This window comes from Sus scrofa, chromosome 5 (assembly GCF_054392235.1).
Source record: "Sus scrofa isolate SSC_HxYL_T2T_F1_AM1 chromosome 5, Sscrofa_HxYL_maternal_Yorkshire_Landrace_v2.0, whole genome shotgun sequence".
Taxonomy (NCBI): Eukaryota; Metazoa; Chordata; class Mammalia; order Artiodactyla; family Suidae; genus Sus; species Sus scrofa.
Genome location: NC_139387.1, coordinates 70,452,534 through 70,469,809, shown reverse-complemented (window position 1 = coordinate 70,469,809; position 17,276 = coordinate 70,452,534).

Sequence of the window (17,276 nt, the reverse complement as noted above, 5' to 3'; positions counted from 1 at the left end):
TCAATTCTTGGGCCTCAGACTTGGGTGAGTTTCAAAGTTGAGGATGGGAGTAAATGGGTCACTGTACTCAGGTGGCCTGAAAAAACCATAGAATCACACCTATCATCCCTGGCATATGAACCTCTCCCAGATTCCACGAGATGAGGCAATAGCCTCTCCTGGAACCAGAGCTCAAAACAGGAGATTAGTTTATGAAGGGCCTCTGCATACAAACTCACATGTTCTTCAGTCCTAGTCTCAAACCTGGTTCTCCCACTGACCAGAGCACCTCACTGCAGCATCCTCCCCGTGCTTGCAGTTGCTCTGCCCCCCAGGGCTTCCTAGCAGGAACCTGTAGGGAGGACTCCCTGTCCCTGCTCTGTACCTCTTCCAGACAGATGCTCCCATTTCCGGGCCCTCCTCAGATACTCGAGCCGTTCAAGGACCCATTTTTTAATTTAAATGAGACCCAAGTAATATAAATACCTTCATTTGAATAGATGATTCAATAGAAGGAAAAAAGGTCCCATGCAGAGGATCCAGTAAGAGGAAGAAGAACAGCCTTAGGGATTCACTCCACGCCATTTGCTACAGCTAACCTTGGATCAGCAGCAGATGGCGCCGAAGGACCTCAGTAGCAGCCAACAGCTCTGCTCCCATCTCCGGGATTATCTTGTTTTCCACTCCCTTCATCCAGGCCTAGACTGCCTGGCTTCACAATATAGCATTTGCCAGCTGTGTGATATTGGATGAGGTTTTTGTTTATTTGTTTCTTTCAGGGCCTCATCTGCAGCATATGGAAGTTCCCAGGCTAGGGGTTGAATCGGAGCTGTGGCCACAGGACTATGTCACTGCCACAGCAACACCAGTTCTGAACTGTGTCTGTGACCTACACTTCAGCTCACAGCAACACTAGGTCCTTAACGCACTGAGTAAGGCCGGGGATCAAACCCCCGTCCTCATGGATACTGGTCAGGTTTGTTACTGCTGAGCCACGACGGGAACTCACAGATGAGTTTTTAATTTGATTTTCCTCTTTGTAGAATAGAGATGTTAGTAAAAACTCTATCTCAGAGGATTGTTGTGATAATGACATGAATTGTTACACATAATTACAGGCAATTATTTTCTTGTACATAATAAATTTTCAAAGTGTCACTTGCTGAAACACATTCCCCCAACCCCGTTGGAGCACCTCCAATGGCACCTAATCCCATTGCACTGACCCCTTGTTTTTCACCCGCACAGGGCTTCATGGGAAGCTTCTATGACTAATTGACAGAACAAACTTCAAGACATCTATAGATGGTTCTGATATATATGCTGGCAGCACCTCAAAATTGATAACCTTGCTATTACAGAATCCTTCAAGGCAGGTCCTGAAAGGAAGTGAATAAGAAATAACTTTTTAGTGTCCAGAACTTTGGTGCATTTCGTTGTCTGCTTCCCTGGAAGGAGGGAAGGTCGTAAGTTATGGATCTATATTGATCCATGGGTTTTGACTAATCATTTGGCAGGATATTCGGAGAGTTAGAAAGAACAAGATGGGACGATTCACAGCCAGGTATTGGAGAAGCGCTATGCAGACAGTTTGTAAGGGCACAAAGACTGGAGATATTTGTGTCCCAGGTGAATGCTCACCAAAAGTCCTTTTTCGTAGAGGTGGTGCTCAAAAATCATCTTGACAAGATAACAGGCTCTGGGCATGGCAATCAATTTCACGCTTGCTCATCGACTTGTGAACACAGGGGCAATGGTGTGAAGAATGGAGGTTATAAATGGGCTCAGCAGTTGGTCTTTCCCTCATCAAGTCTGATCTGGGTGCAATTCTGGTGAGTCTCAAACCTGATAATTGCAGAATCCAAAGACTCTTCCAATATACTGCCACGTCATTGGAGATGAACTAGCCACCTGTTCTCAAAGCTGATTACATTACATCTCTTCCATCATGGATAAGGATGTGTTTGTTTTCCTCCCTGGAATAGAGACTTATTCTGGATATGTTTGTCTTCCCTGTGCACAATACTTCTGCTTGTGCTATCATTCTTGGACTTGCTGAATACTTTATTCACTCTAAAGGGTGTCTTACCTAATATTTCTTGTGTACTAGGAGCTCACTATACAGAAAAAAAGGTCAAGTAATGTTCTCATGCCCATATAATGCATCGACTTGTTTTATCATGTATCATTTCAGCCCTCAGAAATATCTGGCCTGATGCAATGATAAAATTATGAAATGGGAGTGCAGATAATGCTCCAGAGGGCATCAATGTCATGTGGATTCTTTAACTGCTGTGCATTGGAAAACCTATTTACAAAGAGTGGGGAATTCCTCACCTGCAGATCCCCTCCACTGACCCACAGCCTCCTGAGCACTTCGCATGACTCATCCACACACCTGCCCACTCCTGGTTGGCTACCTGTGCATGTTTCTTTTTTTCTTTTTTTTTTCTGTCTTTTTTTGCCATTTCTAGGGCCGCTCCCGCAGCATATGGAGGTTCCCAGGCTAGGGGTTGAATCGGTGCCGTAGCCACCAGCCTACGCTAGAGCCACAGCAACGCAGGATCCAAGCCGCGTCTACAACCTACACCACAGCTCACGGCAACGCTGGATCATTAACCCACTGAGCAAGGGCAGGGACCGAACCCGCAACCTCATGGTTCCTAGTTGGATTCGTTAACCACTGCGCCACGACGGGAACTCCATACCTGTGCATGTTTCTGACAGTAATGTGAAGGAGTATTGGCAGATAGCTAGTAAGCATGTGCAGAAAACCTGCACGACCTCACGGGCCTGGGAGATACCACAAACTTAAGCATTTGGCGCTTCCCTAGCAAAAGCAAAAGGGAAGCTGTGAGCACTCAGCTTAACTTTGCAGGATTGAGAGAAGGTAGACAAGCTTAAGAATTCAGCCATAAGACATAACAAGGAGCTTGGAGCACTAGAAAACGTCTAGGAAAGCCTCAGAATTTGGTACCCTTTTCTCCATACCCTCTATCTATCCTCAGGGTTGATAGAAGAATGTATTTCTTTCCAAAAACCAACAGTAGAGACTGGAGGAAATAACTATTTCTTCAAATGTGAGGACACAAATGCAAAATTTCGAGGAGCATGAAAGCAAGGAAATATGGCAATATCAAAAGAACAACATTTCCAGTAGCTGACCTTAAAGAAAATGGAGACATGTGGGTTGCTCAATAAAGAATTCAAAACGGGGAATTCCTGTTGCGGCTCAGTGGGTTATTAACTTGACATAGTGTCTGTGATGATGTGGGTTCACTTCCTGGCCTCATTTGGTGGGTTGAGGATCTGGCATTGCTGCAAACTGTGCATAGGTCACAGAGCCAACTCAGATCCAGTGTTGATGTGGCTGTAGTGTTGGCCTGCAGCTGCAGCTCTGATTCGACCCCTAGCCAGGACACTTCCACATGCTGCAGGCGCAGCTGTAAAAAGAAAAAAAAAAAGATCAAAACTGAAGTAGTAACGTAGCTCAGTGAGCTCTAAGAAAACACAGGTAGATAATTCAACCAATTCAGGAAGAGAATACATAATGAAATGAGATATTTCACAGAGAAATAGAAATCATAAAAAAGGAACCAAATGGAAATTCTGCAGCTTAAGACTACAAGGAAGGAAATAAAAATTGCAACGGAGAGCATCAGCAACAGTGTGGATTGAGCAGAAGAGTCTGTGAAGTAGAAGACAGGACCATTGAAATACCCAGAGGACTAGAAAGAAAAAAAGAATGAGAAAGAATGAAAGAAATCCATGTGAATGATGGCATACCTTTCACAGAAACAACCTACGCATTATTGGAGTCCCAGAAGGAGAAGAGAGGGAGAAAGACACCAAGTTTGTATTTAAAGAAATAATGGGGAGTTCCCGTTGTGGCGCAGTGGTTAATGAATCTGACTAGGAACGATGAGGCTGTGGGTTTGATCCCTGACCTTGCTCAGTGGGTTAAGGATCTGATGTTGCTGTGAGCTCTGGTGTAGGTTGCAGATGTGGCTTGGATCCCACATTGCTGTGGCTCTGGCATGGGCTGGAGGCTACAGCTCTGATTAGACCCCTAGTCTGGGAACCTCCATATGCCGAAGGTGTGGCCCTAGAAGACAAAAGACAAAAAAAAAAAAAAAAAAGAAAGAAAGAAAGAAAGAAAGAAAAAGAAACAATGATATCTCCCAAATCTGATGAGAGACTTGGACATCCAAGTTCATGTAATTAATAGGTCATGTCCAAAGTCCTACTCACAATGAGCTTCCTCAAGATATGTTTTCTAAAATCAAGACAAAGAGAGAATTTTAAAAGGAGCAAGAGAAAAGTAAATCCTCACATAAAAAGAAATTGCCTCAAGTCTATTAGTGGATTTCTTAGGAGCAAGCTTTCAGGCCATTAGAGAAGGGAATATATGTTCAAAGTGCTGGAAAAAAAAAATGCCTACAAAGTATACCCTGAAAAGTTGTTTTTCAGAAATGGAGGTGAGCTAAATGTTTTCCCACATAAACAGCAGTTGGTGGGGTTCATCAAGACTGGACTTGCCTACAAGATTATTGGTGGGAGTTCTTCAAGCTTACTGAAAGGATTGTAGTTAGTGACAGGGACGACAACAACAAAGGAACAAAAAGAAAAAAAAAATACCCTATGGACTTGTAAATGTAATTATCTAATACTCTAATACCACAATATGTTAGTGTGTTAACAAGTTAACTCTAGTATATAGGTTAAAGGGCAAAGTATTAAAAATAACTATAGAGACAATGTTTTGTTAGTGGATACTGATATAAAAAGAGGTAAATTCTGACATCAAAACCATAAAATACGAGTGGGGAGAGTAAATGTTTAGAGTTTTAGTATGTGATTGAAATTAAGATGTTGTCAGTGTGTTATAGATTGTCATATCTGTAAGATGTTGTATGCAAGCTTTATGATAACTAAAAAGTAAAAAACCTAGAGTAGATGGTCAAAGATAAGGAAAAAGGAATCAAAACACACCATAATGAGAAAGTCAATTCACAAAAGACAATCAAAAGAGAGGAAGAAAGAAACAGAGGAATGATAAAGAAGCAAGAAGACAATACAATGCCATTAGCAAGTTCTTACCTATTCCTAATTACTTTAGACCTAAATGGACTCAATCCTCCAGTCAAAACATACGGAATGGCTGAATGGTAAAAAGCCATAACCCACTTGTGTGCTGCCTACCAGAGACTCGCTTAGCTTTAAGAATACATGTAGGCTCAAAGTAAAGGGATGGAAAATAATATCCAGCAAAAATGGAAATTAAAAAGAGAACAGTGTGGCTACATTTAGAGAAAATAAACTTTAAGCCAAAATTTATAAGACGAGATAAAGCGGATTGTTATGTAATGATAAAGGGTTAAATTTATCAAGAAGCTTTAACATTTGTAAATACATATGTGCCCAATATTGGAGTAGCCACATATAAAAGCAGATATGAACAGATACGCAGAGTATAATACAATACAACACGGTATAGGGCTTCAATGCCCTATCTTCAAGAAGGAATAGATCATTAGACAGGAAATCAATGCAGTGACATTGGACAGTGACCATAATTTAGAACAAATGGCTCTAAGAGACATATACAGAATATTCTATCTTAACCCAGCATGAAACACCTTCTTTTCAAGCACGCACAAAACATTCTCCTGGAAAGATCATATGAGAGGTCACAAAGCAATTCTTAGCAAATTTAAAAAGACTGAAATCATACCAAGTATCTTTTCTGACCACGAGGATATGAAACTGGAACTCAGTAACAGGAGGAAAGCTGGAAAATTGAGACATGTATGAAAATGAAATAACACTTTTTTTAACCACTGACTTAAAGAAGAAAGTGAGTGGAAAATAGAGAAGTATCTTGAAAAAAACACCGATGGAAATAAAACATACCAACAGTTCTGGGGAAGACCAAAAGCAGTTTTTTGTTTTGTTTTTTCTTGCCTTTTCTAGGGCCACTCCTGCGGCATATGGAGGTTCCCAGGCCAGGGGTCGAATTGGAGCTGCAGCCTCCGGCCTATGCCAGAGCCACAGCAAAGTGGGATCCGAGCCGCGTCTGCAACCTGCACCACAGCTCACGGCAGGGCCGGACCCTTAACCCACTGAGCAAGGCCAGGGATTGAACCGAACCTGCAACCTCATGGTTCCTAGTCAGATTCGTTAACCACTGCGCCACAACGGGAACTCCCAAAAGCAGTTTTTAAAATGGAAATTTAAATGCCCACATTAAGGAAGGAGAAAGATCTCAAATAGCAACCTAAAGGCACATCTCCAAAACTAGAAAAAGAGAAGGAAAATAAGCCCCATATTTTTAGATAGAAGGAAATAACAATGATCAGAGCTGAAATCAATGAAATAGAGAACAGAAAGACAATAAAAGAGATCATGGAAACTAAGAATTTTTTTTTTTTTGGTCTTTTTTCCATTTCTTGGGCCGCTCACGCGGCATATGGAGGTTCCCAGGCTAGGGGTCTAATCGGAGCTACAGCTGCCAGCCTATGCCAGAGCCACAGCAACATGGGATCCGAGCCGCGTCTGCAACCTCCACCGCAGCTCATGGCAACGCTGGATCCTTAACCCACTGAGCAAGGCCAGGGACCGAACCCACAACCTCATTGTTCCTAGTCAGATTCGTTAACCACTGCGCCACAACGGGAACTCCCAAAAGCAGTTTTTAAAATGGAAATTTAAATGCCCACATTAAGGAAGGAGAAAGATCTCAAATAGCAACCTAAAGGCACATCTCCAAAACTAGAAAAAGAGAAGGAAAATAAGCCCCATATTTTTAGATAGAAGGAAATAACAATGATCAGAGCTGAAATCAATGAAATAGAGAACAGAAAGACAATAAAAGAGATCTTGGAAACTAAGAAATGTTTTTTTAAAAAAAATTTTTAAAATTTTATTATTTTGTCTTTTTGCATTTCCTAGGGCCACTTCCTGCGGCATGTGGAGGTTCCCGGGCTAAGGGTCGAATTGGAGCTCTAGCTGCCCGCCTACTACAGCGCCACAGCAACACAGGATCTAAGCTGCGTCTGCAACCTCCACCGCAGCTCATGGCAACGCTGGATCCTTAACCCACTGAGCAAGGCCAGGGATCGAACACGCAACCTCATCGTTCCTAGTCAGATTTGTTAACCACTGAACCACCGCGGGAACTCCAAGACATGTTTTTTTTTTTTTTTTTAAAGTTAAACAAAAAAACCCACACCTTAAGCTAGACCAGTGAAGAAGAAAAGAGAGGAATGAATGAAATGAAATCAAATGAAAGAGGAGACTCTACAACTGATATACATAGAATACAATGGATTATAAGACTATACTGTGACTGTTTACATACCAAGAAACTGGAAAACCTAGAAAAAATGGATCCATTCCTTGAAACCTAGAACCTTCTAAACTGAATCATGGCAACATAGAAAATCATGGCAACATAGAAAATCTTTTTTTTTTTTTTTTTCGTGCTCACCAATCTGAGCTCAACATAGAAAATCTGAGCAGACTATTAAGAAGTAAAGAGCTTGAATCAGTGATCAAAAACTGCCTAGCACAGAAAAGACCAGGTCCAAATGGTTCCATTCATAATTTTACCCAATAGTGAAAGAAGGGTTAAAGCCATAATTCTTTTTATAGTTTTTTAATGTTTATTTTCTGTTGAATTTTATAAATTATAGTTGATAGACACTGGTGTGCCAATTTCTGCTGTATAGCATAGAGTAACCCAGTCACACACACATGTACATGTTCTTTCTTATATTGTCTGCCATCATGATCTTTCACAAGAGACTGGATATAGTTCCCTGTGCTATACAGCAAGACCTCTTTGCCTAGCCATTCTAAATGTAATCTTCTGTAGCTACTAACTCTGAATTCACAGTCCTTCTCACTTCCTTCATAATTCTTTTATGAAATTTATTTTTATTGACATATAGTTGAGTTACAACATTGTGTTTGAAGCCATAATTCTTAAACTCTTCCCAAAAATTGTTGTTTTTTTTTGTCTTTTTAGGGCCACATCTGTGGCACATGGAGGTTCCCAGGCTAGGGGTCAAATCGGAGCTGCAGTTACTGGCCTACACCACAGCCACAACAACGTCAGATCTGAGTTGCATCTGCAACCTACACCACAGCTCACGGCAACGCCAGAGCCTTAACACACAGCAAGGCCAGGGATCAAACCCATGTCCTCATGGTTGCTAGTTGGGTTTGTTAACTACTGAGCCACAACAGGAACTCTTTTTTTTTTTTCAAATAATTGAAACAGAGGAAATATTCTCAAACTCATTTTATGAGGCCAGCTTTACCCCAATATACCAAAGTCAAATCGGGAAATGACAAGAAGAGATAACAATAAGCTAACCTCCCTGATAAAGGATGGGTGCCTAAATGCTCCTGTATCTTGGGCCTCTTTTATACTTTCTCGTTATTTCTTTTCTTTTCTTCTCACTTTTAAGGCTACATCGTGCTTTACTGCCTGAGCTTAGGTAGAAAGACATAGTGAGAGGTTTTTGGATGCATGTTTAATTTCATATTTGTTTGACTAATTACTATCTACTTTGGGACAGCAGGTGTAAGTCATAGATCAGGGAGGACCAGACTTCTTGGGTCCTTGGTCTCCTGCAAAAATCCTCGTTTTAATTTGTTTTTAATTTGTTAGGCACAAACATAGCCTGCCTCTGCATCCTGACCCTCCCGCTTCCCTTCTACTGTTGTGTAGACAGTTGGGTTGTCCTGGTTCTAAAGCATCCTTCAAGATCAGCTCCAGAAGACCCTCCATTCCCAAAGTGAAAGGCTAATTAAGCTGTTTTTTTTTTTTTTTTTTTTAAGAAAAAGAACTCTACCCCTCGTCTCCCTCCTTATGTCATATACATGGTGCAGCAGTATGTTTGTAATAGTAATCTTTCTTCCTGTTATATTCCTGTGTGGTTTTACTTGAAAAGCAGCCAAATGATAAATTATATAGAAGTATCCTGTCTCATCTGCAGGGTCAGATTAAGACTTAATAAGAAGCCACATGGTCTGCACCTGTTAGTATATTGTGGTTTGTTCTGTGTATCTTTTGATACAGAGATTTGCAACATTTTTTGTTATACAGGTCTTGATGAGAAGCTGCTTGAGTTTTTGGCTGCGCTCATGGCAAGGGAAGTTCCCTGGCCAGGGACTGAACCTGCGCCACAGCAGTGACCAGAGTCACAGCAGTGACCATGCAGGATCCTTAACTGCTAGGCCACCAGGGAACCCATAAGCTGCTTTTCTTGAAAATAAAAGTCTAAGTGTCAAAGTGTCAATTGCCTAAAGAATGTCCTCAAAAAATATTCCTTCATTCTAAGATAATTTCTCTTAAATGTCTAGCACAGCGCCATCCAATCATTCAATAGACATTAACCGAACAACTATTAAGTCATAGACAGTGGAAATGCGCAGCCAGTCTCCTCACAGTCTAGTTGAAGAGATTAAGGGCCACATCAACAAAGGAACTGAAAATTTCAGGCACTCTGGCAGCAGTACCTGGGAGGTAAAACAGGGGCATAAAGGAGCTGCCTCTGTGTAGACTTTACCCCAGACTTGGGCTCTGGCAGGGTCTCAGCAGATGCTTACCGTGGCCTTAAGTAACCTGCCTGGATGGGGAAGGATTCAATGCTAAGAAAAAGAGATTCTGTTCACACACTTTTGATGTTAAAGGGAAGAACAGGTTTTGCTATATTTCTGGTGTTCTTAGGCTGGTCTGCAGGCAAGACCAAGCTGCACTAAACCTCATGTACAACAGAGCACCAGTGCGGGAGCATCAGGCTTTGAACTCCGAGGGCCGCCTTGGGGCCACTAACCTTGTATTTCAGTTGTTTAAGAATCACCATCCATGAGGACACTGTTGCTCTGGAGTTGTTGATGACATGAACTCTGAAGGAAAGTGGGTTAATCACACAACTAATGTGCTAGGAAGGGAAATGTACATTTGAATGTGCCATTTGCTTGGGTTGAGGAAAGGAAGCAATTCAGTAAAACTCTTTCTTACCCAAAGGCCAAGAAGTTAATTAAGTGCGTGGAGCACCAAGTCCAGGAATCCGATTTGTTCAGGAAATCAAGGAGGAATTGAAGGGGTTTAAAAGCACATGCTGCCTTTTCATTAGTAGAAGAAGGGTAGAAGGATAAAAATCAGCTCAACGAGGATCGTAGGAAAGGAGAGCTAACCAGAGGAAAGGAGGACTGTTTAAGGATGAAGGTCAAGATGCTAAGAAAAGAAGGTGGAGAAATGGGGCGTGACTGTTGGCACAGACTGATGGAAAAAGTGAAAGTGATGCACCCAGGAGCAGGTGCTCTTAAACAGGGCTTTAGATAAAGTTGCTGGTAAATCAGAAATGGTGACTGGTAACATGCCAAGTCCAAGGAGGAAGCAAGGTGAGACCTGAGAGCAGCTTGGGATGAAGTCACAGAAGGAAGTCAAGATCCAGGAAACTGCTGAGAAGCATCTCTTCCTGTGACAGATTTTGTCTTTTCAAGTCTTCTTTCTCCTTTATATCAGTCAGAATAGACTCTCTTCTTCCCCTGGAATAAGTTAACTCTCAAATCTCAGTGACTCACACACAAAATTATTGATCACCAAGCTACAAATGTACTGCGGTCTGCAGAGAGCTCTGCTCCACATAGTAATTCAGGACCCAGGCTGACTGAGGCTCCACTGGATGGGACATGTACCATGTAACATGCATTTTGGGGGGCAGAAAGAGAGAGACTAGAGAATCATACTTGGCCTTTGCACTGCCCCAACTTGGAAGTGATGCAGGTGACACCCACTCACATTTCTTTGGCAGAACTAGTCACTGGGGACTAGAAAAAAACACATTGGATGAGTATTACTGTCTATGCCGCTTCCCTCAATAGAATGGTTGATAGTGATGCTTTCAGTGTTGTCTTGCCTTGGATAGGTTTCGGATGTAAAAGTATTGTGAAGATATGGCATGTGATAAGACTCTCCCCAGACTCGGATTCGGAGGCATTTTCTATTTGATTCTTTTGCCTGGCGTGGCTCTAACTCCTCACATCCACTTCAGTCTGTACCTAGTGTATTAGCCAGACTTGTGTTTCCCCTGTTCCCCATCTCCCTTGCCATCTTCACCCTTTGTTGCTGCATTCTTTTCTTTATTTATCCAATATTTTAAAGCTCTTACTATGTGTTTTCACTTGACCCTAAAGAGACAATGAGGAATAAGACATAATACTTGCTCTCAAGAAGCACCCCCTTTGGAGAAAGTAAGGAAGTTTGTGCAGATTAAATAAACATGGTAATTTTGACCTGAAAGATCAGAAAGGGTTTTGTGAAGGTGACAGATTTGTGCATGTACAAACATGAGAAAGTTTATGAATTACCTGTCTGTAGTGGGCTTGAAAATGTGTCCTCTAGAATTCAAATATGCATAAATGCAATGTTCTGTATTTTTATAACTGACTTAATCTTGCTCACTAGGTTACTGTATTGGGTGGATTAAATTTTCCCATTAAGCTAACACAGACTCTCCCATTTAAAACGTGTCCTCTGGAGTTCCCACTGTGGCTCAGCAGGTTAAGAACCTGACTAGTCTCCACGAGAATGAGGGTTCAATCCCTGGCCTTGCTCAGTGGGTTAAGGATCCGGCAATACTGCAAGCTGTGGCGTAGGTGGCAGATGTGGTTCAGATCCGATATTGCTGTGGCTGTGGCAGAGGCCTACAGCTGCAGCTCCACCTTGGCCCCCAGCCTGGAAATTTCCATATGCTTCAGGTGGGACAGTAAACAGAAAAAATAAAATAAAATGTGTCCTTCGGCGAGCTCAGGCTCACTGTAATAATTACTTGGCCAATTCTTGGTTCAAACTCTCTGTGAGATTAGCTTTCGTCTTATCAGGAAGCATCTTCTTTTTCCTTCACTCCATAAATGGGACGAGGGAGCTTCTTACCACACTAATGGCAGTGGGGAAGGGTCCTTGGTCTGCATGCTCTCCACTTACTATCTGCTTGGCTTTAATTTAGTAGGTTTGACCTGGCATGGTCTCTGGGCATTACGTGCTGGAATTGTGGAGCCAATATATGAGGCCAATTCAGTGCTTAGCTCTGTGCTAGATGTTGCTAGTCATAGACAGCAAAGGGCTGAATGAGGATGGTGGGCTGGACCTCAGGCAGCACTTGACCTTGCTCTTTCTTTCCTGCCCTTGTGATGAAGTGGTCTTTGGTAAAGTAGACTTTACTAACCCTTTTACAGCCCATGCAAGGAACACAGATGGATAAGGTGGATGCTTTGATAAACAACTTAATTAACACTTTGTTTTCATGTTGTATAGATCTTTTTTATTCATAAGGAATATTTTAAAATCCTAATCCCTATGTTTCTGATAGCTCCTAAGGAAATATTCCTTAAGCAAAACCTTTACTTATTAATATTCCCAGAAAAGAGATTACTTAACCTCTTAAGCTTTCACTTTCTCATAAGTAAATTGGGAATTATAATGCTACATTACAATATTCCGGGAACTTATTGTATTGTTTAGCAATCCATAAGGCTAAGTGAGCCTTTATCCTAAGTCAAAAATTAGAATTCTTGCTGTTCTTTACTTCTGCACTATCTTATTCAATATAGAAGCTGCTGAAATAAATGTTTTGTAACAAAATTCTCTTCCTGTAACAGTAATTTTTAAATGTTTTTAGACAAAACATTTCCTTATTATTATTGATTGACAATGTTCTGTCAATTTCTACTGTATAGCAAAGCGACCCAGTCATACATATAAATTCTTTCTTTTTCTCATAGTATCTTCCCTCTTGTTCCATCACAAATGATCGGTTAGAGTTCCCTGTGCTCTACAGCGGGATCTCCTTGCTTATCCACTCCAAATGCAATAGTCTGCATCTACTAACCCCAAACTCCCAGTCCATCCCTTTCCCTCCCTCTTGGCAACCATATGTCTCTTCTCTATGTCCATGAGTTTGTTTCTGTTCCGTAGATAGTGCCATATTATCACCATTTGTGCCATATTTTAAATTCCACATGTAAGTGATATGGTATTTGTCTTTCTCTTTCTGACTTACTTCACTTAGTATGAGAGTTGTGCAGTTTTAATTAAAAGTGTTCCAAGTGATAAATATATAAACATCCTGCCCACCTGGCTGTATCTGGTTAAGACAGAGTACACGGCTACACGGTCTTCACCTGTCAGTATGTTGTGGTTTGTCTTCTGTATCTTCAGATACAGAAAGAAACTTGCAGCATCTATAAATTTTTAGAACTTGCTGTCTAAGGACTGCTCTGGGAATGTGACTGCATTTGTTTCTGAAAATTGAAAGTTTCTGCTTTTATTGTAGGAATGTGTGGTATTGAACCATACATAGCTCGTATCTTTTTTTTTTCAGTGGAATCGTAATAACATCACAATCAACTTGCATTGTGTCTCTTGCATTGTGATACTCCTCACAAGTTGAATAACATTCTCCAAACATTATTTTGATATGATTTGTGTAAAACATCTAGCAGAGTGCCATTCTTTCATTCGTTTAAGACACAGTTTGGGATTTTTAATTAACCAGGCTTTGGGGACGTAGAGGTGAATTATATACAGAAAGTCTACCAAATCTTTAGAGCTTATAAAGTATTGCTGTTCCCTGAGTTCATGAAAAGCTACACACTGTAAGGGAGAGTTTCATGAGCCGTAGAATGGAGACACAAAAGAGAGAGGGGTCATTTGTGGAAGGGACAGCTCCGAGCGGCACCGATTGTCATCGCAACACTTTGGTTCCCCGGCAGATTTTTGATGGTTCCAGTCAAGTCTTGAGGTAACAGAATTTAACCTCACAATCTAGAGTCCTGTGATTCCTGGGGTAGGAGGGAGAAAGATGCCCTAATACTAGTTATATACTACTACTGCTATGTACTACTGCTAGCTAGCAGTTTTAATACCATGTGCTAATGCCAACTTATTATTTTCCAAATAAAAATGGCTCTTTGTATTTTATTTTATTTGGCCATGGCATGAAGCAGCTTGAGCCAACTTATTATTAATTCTCTTCTAGGCAAGATCATACCCCTCTCTTCCAGGCAAGATCATACCCCTCATTTAATAGATGAAGCAATGCTTGTAGTTCTCTTGTGAGGCAGTGGGTTAAGAATCCAGCGTTGTCTCTGCAGTGGTGCAGCTCGATCCCTGGCCTGGGAAATTCAACATGCCATGGGTGTGACCAAAATATAGATGAAGCAGTGATACAGACTTTAAGAAACCTGGGTTCACGGTCACGTTTAGCTGGTTACAGTAAATGCCTCCCCATGTCATCCTGCGGGAAATCAGGATGGACTCCAGCAAGCACATCCTATGCTCTAGGTGTCTGGCTGAATGGTTTCTGGTGATGCTGTGGTATACAAAACTGGGTCAGCAATGATAAATTCAGGTCCCAGAGGTAATAAAGCATCAACTCTAAGTGGCTGAGTGGATCCCGGTCCTCCTCCAACACCTGAATTTAAATTCCAGTTCTGATGTGTGTAATCAGTCCTGTCATCCATGTGATAAGGATACAGGCAGAGAAGGAGATAGGGCTCATGTATAGCCATGGGGCGTGGGAGTGAGGGGAACAGATGACAAGTAAGAGATCCTTGGAAAATTAATGGGTAAATGTTAGCATATTTAGCGGGAGACGTACATGTGCTCAGCTGCCTTTCTCCCTTTCATTTACCTGAGCCTCAAGGAGAAAGGAGAAAGGAGAAGCTGTGTCTGCTGACCCGGATGTGGTGAGTCCTCCTCATGGGGAATGTGAGGGGGCTGTGGATTGACTTGCAGTTGCCCTCAGTGTTTGTCCCACAGAGAACTTCAGGTGTGGGATGGGGAGGGTGTGAAGCTGGCTCTGAGCTCTGGTGGGGGCTCTGGGGAGTGTGAGGGGAACAGTCTGAAGTTTAGAAACTTTAGTCTTCCAAAGTATTTATTTTCTTCTTGTGACCCCCAATCCTATTTTGCAGGGCTAGGCTTGAATGATGACTCCTTCTTTCCCTTTATTTCCTGGAATAACAACATCTTTCTCTCCTGAAGCATCGTTTGGTGACGAGCTGAAAGGGCTATTTCACTTCACGTGAAATGCAAAAAAGGGAAAGGGATTTAGCATGTTTAAAAAGCTCCTTACATAAAGCTAGTGTGTCTCTGTATCTAGGAATCAATTTATCTATTATCTCTCTATTTTTCTATCACCATCCCTTTCATCACCAATCCATCATCTCATCTGTTGAATCTCTTTCTTTAGTGTCTACCTATATTTTTATTTTCATTCATTTCCTTGATAGTTCAAACAGTGAAACTATGATATCTTTATAAACAGACTATTCTTTATTTTTTATTTTTTTAATTTTTTGTCTTTTTGCTATTTCTTGGGCCGCTCCCGTGGCATATGGAGGTACCCAGGCTAGGGGTCCAATCGGAGCTGTAGCCTCCGGCCTACGCCACAGCCACAGCAACGCGGGATCCGTGCCGCGTCTGCAACCTACATACACCACAGCTCATGGCAACGCCGGATCGTTAACCCACTGAGCAAGGCCAGGGCCCGAACCCGCAACCTCATGGTTCCTAGTCGGATTTGTTAACCACTGCGCCATAATGGGAACTCCTAAACAGACTATTCTAAGATGTCACAATATGAAATAGATATGAATCATGACCTTTTTTTTAAAAAAAGGCAATTCAGTTTTGACGCCTACCAGGAATTTTTGTCATTCCCAGCTTGCCACCTTGTGGCGATCCTGTAAACTGGGTATTTATGAAGTGGAGCCTCTGATACTTTATTAGACAAGCAGCATCCATGAGGAAGCAGATGCTTTCTCCTAACCGACAAGTCCACCGATCCAGTGAGTGGATTGCAATTTAACCTTGACTTACCACCATAAAATTTAATCATTTAAGTATTTGGAATATATCAAGTACTATTTAACGGTTCCTTGTCTGCTTGAGCTGAGGCCTGGCAGTGAGCCCAGGCAAAGGGCAGGGGTGGAGGTGAGCGGAGTCATCAGCACGAGAGTGTCCATTGCCTGTAACTCTGCCCACCCAGCCGCTCCTGGAAGAGACAGTGACCTAGACCCGGGCTGGAAGGAAAGACAGATTTATTTTTTTCTTTTTCCTTTTTTTTTTTTTTTTTTTTTTAAAGGCGGTTGAGTGATTCAGGGGAGAATAGATAGATGTCCAGATTCTACATGGCGATGTGGTAAACTTTTTAATATTTTTGCCATTTGAATAATAATAAATGTCGTTTCTGTAAACCTAATAATAAGAATAATTCCTGTTCTGGGTATCTAGTACATGTAAATAATCCAAAATCTGGACACAATTTATGGGAAAGGATTTCTATGGTAACGTTAATTATATAAAAACAAAGATATGGAATTTTTCTTTCCATCTTCCTTCATAGTTTCATTCTTTTTTCTCTTTTTCTCTCGGATAATCATCAATAAATTATTAGCATGAAGGAAGCTAATTGTTAATAGGTTTTGTTTTGTCTTTTTTCTTTTTCTTTATGGCCATACCTGTGGTATATGGAAATTCCCAAGCTGGGGTTTAATCAGAACTGGAGGCACGGTATGGCAACACTGGATCTTAGCTGCAACTGGACTTATGTCAGTGCTTGTGGCAATGCTGGATCCTTCATCCACTTAGAGAGATCAGGGATTGAACACACATCTTCATGGAGAGCATGTCCAATCCATAATCCACTGAGACATCCTGGGAACTCCTATATGTTCTTATTTTCAAAAGAAATTGAGATGTCTACCAACAGCAACTTTTCATTAAACAGTATACATTTTAATTCAGAATAACTTTTTAAAAACTAATTTACACTGAGAACTGAAACATTGCGATGGGCTGAAAATCACATCAATGTGACCAAAGCATCGTCTACCTCTTACCCACAAGAGTCGAGGAGGGGATGGTATGAAATGATTGAAGACCTACTTCATGAACAGGGGAAGGTGGATATTTAGTTGGAAGGTTTAATGGCTTTAAGCTCTGCAAACTGGCAAACCCATCTTTCCAATAAAGACGCATGTACCTTGCATCCCAATGAGACAATATCATATGCCTTTCTTGGAGGCCATCCCTCAGCTTGGCCAGTCAGGACATTCTCTGGTTTACCAATCCCTGCATGGGCAATTCCACGGTCTGCCTTTGATAGCTCTTTTATGCTTCTGGAGTGAAGTGTTAAAGCTGAGTTTCCACCAAGACATCAGAATGTAATAGATATGAAAATCTGAAGCCTGACTACTGAATGCAGAATTTGCAAAGGAAA